The sequence below is a fragment of the Somniosus microcephalus genome, chromosome 13 (genome assembly GCF_052327205.1).
Source record: "Somniosus microcephalus isolate GS21.2 chromosome 13, FLI_Smic_1.0, whole genome shotgun sequence".
NCBI classification, from domain to species: Eukaryota; Metazoa; Chordata; class Chondrichthyes; order Squaliformes; family Somniosidae; genus Somniosus; species Somniosus microcephalus.
Window position 1 is genome coordinate 30,232,291 of NC_140999.1, and position 5,131 is coordinate 30,237,421.

Consider the following 5,131-nt stretch of genomic DNA (forward strand, 5'->3'; position numbering starts at 1 on the left):
AAAACAGTTAGCAAGAGTTTCTACAGCTATATAAAAAGAAAAAGGGTGGCTAAAGTGAACGTTGGTCCCTTAGAGGATGGGACCGGGAAACTAGTGGTGGGGAACATGGAGATGGCAAAGACGCTGAACAAATATTTTGTATCAGTCTTTACAGTAGAGGACACTAAAAATATCCCAACACTGGACAAACAGGGGGCAATGGGGGGGGAGGAGCTAAAGACGATTAAAATCACTAAGGAGATGGTACTCAGTAAAATAATGGGACTTAAGGCGGATAAATCCCCCGGACCTGATGGCCTACATCCTAGGGTCTTGAGAGAAGTGGCGGTAGGGATTGTGGATGCATTGGTGATTATTTTCCAGAACTCCCTGGACTCAGGAAAGGTCCCGGCAGATTGGAAAACTGCTAATGTAACACCCTTATTTAAGAAGGGAAGTAGACAAAAAGCTGGAAACTATAGACCAGTTAGCCTAACATCTGTCGTTGGCAAAATGTTGGAGTCCATTATTAAGGAAACAGTAACAGAGCATTTGGATAAACATAATTTAATAGGACAGAGTCAGCATGGTTTTATGAAGGGGAAGTCATGTTTGACAAATTTGCTCGAATTCTTTGAGGATGTAACATACAGGGTGGATAAAGGGGAACCAGTGGATGTAGTGTATTTGGACTTCCAAAAGGCATTTGACAAGGTTCCACACAAAAGATTACTGATCAAGATAAGAAATCACGGGATTGGGGGTAATATACTGGCATGGGTGGAAGATTGGCTATCTAACAGAAAACAAAGAGTTGGGATAAATGGTTCATTCTCGGGCTGGCAATCAGTAACTAGTGGTGTTCCGCAGGGGTCAGTGCTGGGACCCCAACTCTTTACAATCTATATTAACGATTTGGAGGAAGGGACCGAGTGCAACATATCCAAGTTTGCCGATGATACAAAGATCGGAGGGAAAGCAATGAGTGAGGAGGACATAAAAAACCTGCAAAAGGACATAGACAGGCTAAGTGAGTGGCAGAGATTTGGCAGATGCAATATAATGTTGGAAAGTGTGAGGTTATGCACTTTGGCAGAAAAAATCAAAGAGCAAGTTATTATCTAAATGGAGAGAAACTGCAAAGTGCTACAGTACAAAGGGATCTGGGGGTCCAGGTGCATGAAACACAAAAAGTTAGTATGCAGGTGCAGCAGGTGATCAGGAAGGCCAATGGAATCTTGGCTTTTCTTGCAAGGGGGATGGAGTATAAAAACAGGGAAGTCTTGCTGCAGTTATACAGGGTATTGGTGAGGCCACACCTGGAATACTGCGTGCAGTTTTGGTTTCCATATTTAAGAAAAGATATACTTGCTCTCGAGGCGGTTCAGAGAAGGTTCACTCGGTTGATTCCGGAGATGAGGGGGTTGACGTATGAGGAAAGGTTGAGTAGGTTGGGACTCTACTCATTGGAGTTCAGAAGAATGAGAGGCGATCTTATCGAAACATATAAGATTGTGAGGGGGCTTGATCGGGTGGATGCGGGGAGGATGTTTCCACTGATGGGTGAGACTAGAACTAGGGGGCATAATTTAAGAATAAGGGGCTGCGCTTTCAAAACTGAGATGAGGAGAAACTTCTTCACTCAGAGGGTAGTAAATCTATGGAATTTGCTACCCCAGAGAGCTGTGGAAGCTGCAACATTAAATAAATTTAAAACGGAGATAGACAGTTTCCTAGCAGATAAGGGAATTAGGGGTTACGGGGAGAGGGCAGGGAAGTAGACGTGAGTCTAGATTCGGATCAGCCATGATCCTATTGAATGGCGGAGCAGGCCCGAGGGGCCGTCTGGCCTACTCCTGCTCCTACTTCTTACGTTCTTATGTTCTTATGTAACTTCAATTTTCATACTCAAGGAAATATATGATGTGGGTTTAGCGCTTTCCTTGGCTGCAATTGTTTCTGCTGATTTTCGCCCATTTTAAGTTCGGGCATATTCTAATGAGATTGGGAGGATACTTGAGCGTAACTTGACATCAGCAAAATGGACATAACATTGGGTGCATTTTCAGGTCTAACTTCCACGTTACGCCCACAGAGGAAACCCCAGGCCAATGTATAAGAAAGTAAGACTTGCATTTATACAGCGCCTTTCACGACTACCGGATGTCTCAAAGCGCTTTACAGCCAATGAAGTACCTTTTGAAGTGTAGTCACTGTTGTAGTGCAGGAAATTGCAGCCAATTTGCACACAGCAAGCTCCCACAAACAGCAATGTGATAATGATCAGATCATCTTTTTTTTTGTTATATTGATTGAGGGATAAATATTGGCCGGGACACCGGGGAGAACTCCCCTGCTCTTCTTCGAAAAAAATAGTGCCATGGGATCTTTTACATCCACCTGAGAGAGCAGACGGGGCCTCGGTTTAACGTCTCATCCAAAAGACGGCACCTCCAACAGTGCAGCACTCCCTCAGCACTGCACTGGAGTGTCAGCCTAGATCTGTGAGCTCAAGTCCCTGAGAGTGGGACCTGAACCCACAACTTTCTGACTCAGAAGCGAGAGTGCTACCCACTGAGCCACAACTCACATATCAAAAAGAAAGTGAAATGAAAAGAGCTAATATTGTACTCAAGAGCTAACTAAGCCACACAGACCTAGAAGGTCCTAAGTTTGATTCTTGAATTAGCTGATCTCAGCCAGTTGGGGTACATAATTGACCTCAGGGTCCCCGAACTAGTAACCAGGGTCCCCGCTCGCACAAATTGTCCAGTGCCCTTTTCTGGAAAGTGCGCGTTTGTGATGCCGGATGAAGATAGAATTGAGCTCGCTGTGACGCCCACAATGGTCAAATAGCCTGCTGATGCTCATTGTCTCGTCTCACATGTCAGAGATACCCATTTGATCAAAGTACCTGAGGGCTACTGGTATTCACAGAACTGAACTGTAAAAGGAGTCAGTGCCTGCAGGAGGGCAGGGGGGAAAGAAATTGAAACGAAATGAAAAGAGCTAATATTGAAGATTTAATACTGTTGAAAAAATTTAGTAGATGGCAATATTTTACCTTTATATGCGATTTGAGGGCTGTCCATTTTTACATCTCCTCTGGTTCTGACTGATCTTGGATAATAATGAATTAATTCCATTTTAGCCAAACTAGTTTTCACGAATAATCGCAGAACTGTTAGGAAGTGCTTTGCAACACTCTGTCCAGAGCCCAAGATATTTAAACTGCCATTTGCAAAGTGGATTACGCCACAAGTGAAAAGTGTGCTTGTTTGAAAATTACAGTATTAAGAGAGTCAGTGATTACATCAGATTATTAGCCACACCAGCAAAATCTCACTTACACTTAAATTTCAAATGCTTCAAAGCTAAACGCCATTTAAATTTTGAGCAAAATATGTTTTAATCAGAATTGTCTAGTTGTGCTCAAATAACACAGAACACATTACCATGAAACACCAGAGGGAGCTATATATTGGCTTACCACAAGGTTAATATTTAGTGATGGCTCAATAATATGAAGCCATTTTGTGTTCAGAAAAATGGAACGCAATTTGTGATTGTTTCTTCATGGAATCTAGTAAACTGCAGTTGTCGAAATTAATAATGTTAATCCTTCAAATGCTACAGAACAGGATTCCTTAAAAAAATTACTTTAAAAGTCTTACAATATGAAAGCTTCTTTGTTCTGCATGAACTGGCCTGGGCTCTGAAGATTGTGGAGATCGCAGATTATTAAACCGAACACCCCGCAGTGTAGATGTTATCATCAGAGAATATGAAAATATATGAATATAAAAGACTTATGAATAAACAAGTTGCATAAAAATTCTGCTATAGTAATCCTAGTACCGTATAATAGTTACCTAAAACAAGATTTTAAAAGTTTAAGTTTGTTTTAAAGGGACATTGTTTTCAAGAAAAATGCATTTGGAAATTCTTTGTTTGGAGAGAAGAGGAGCCGGGTTATCTTTAATGAGTAATAGGCGCAAGTGATGTTTCCATGTCAATTGAATCATTGCTTTATGCATTTGCAAACAAATGAAAAATGTCTGCCAAAAACTTCTTAATGAAGGCAATGCATCTTTAAATTGAGTTTCTTTCTAACATAGCAAGGCCTCGATCCTGCTGAATAGGCAGCTGCATTATCAAATGTTATGGTTTAGCACCCAATGGATTAATGATCTGTAACATAATCAATTGTAACTCTTTGGGGATGATTGTGAATCATGAAATGATCAGCTAATCAGATCCTGCTGGTCATAATAAGGCTTTATAATTCAGATGAACTGTTAACCTTTAGCTACTCCAATGAGCAATTTCCATTAGAAGCATTAGCAAAGTGCCATCTAGCGAGACTACAAGCTAACCAAAAGGAATATGGGAATAGATTTCACAACAAATACAAATGACTCAAGTCATGAAGGGAGATTATAGATCCTATCTTATATCTTCGTCTCTTGCATTCTGCTGCATTTTGTTTTAGCAAGTGTACTACATTCTTAAATGCTAAATCTTTATTTCTGGTCCTACAGCTTTCCCAGCTGAAAGGTTCCATTTATTTGCTGGCTGCCTCGTTCAGTTATTTTCTGATGCAGACTTCAGCTTTGGTGATGTCACAGGGCTACAGGACGAATGGAGTCAGGCCAATATATGGAGAGATTTGAGCGAGACTTGCTTTGCGATTCACTCCTGCACCATTCAATGGAGTGCACTACCGGCGACGTTAAGCTACAGCCCTTTTCATGACTGTTTCTGAAAATCTGTGGTGCTTGTTGATGACTGTACAGTCACTGACTATCAGTGTTCCTCCAGCAATGAGTCAGCAGCTCTGAAAGTTGTTCAGTATCCTCGTAGTATTGTGATGCCATTAAGTCACAGAATGACATTACCAAGTTACTTGTCTAGGGAAGGGAATATCACCCTAAAATCCTGCCCCTAATCACTATCCAGCAATCACTGTTTAAAGTATACACCTGACCAGCTAAGGATAGGATTGAGCATGGCTATGTTCCCATGATATAAGGAGGTCGAACTCCAAACCATCGTCAACACCTTCACCGAAGCGTACGAGAGCATGGGCCTTACACTAAACATCCGTAAGACAAAGGTCTTCTACCAACCTGCCCCCGCCACACAGTACTGC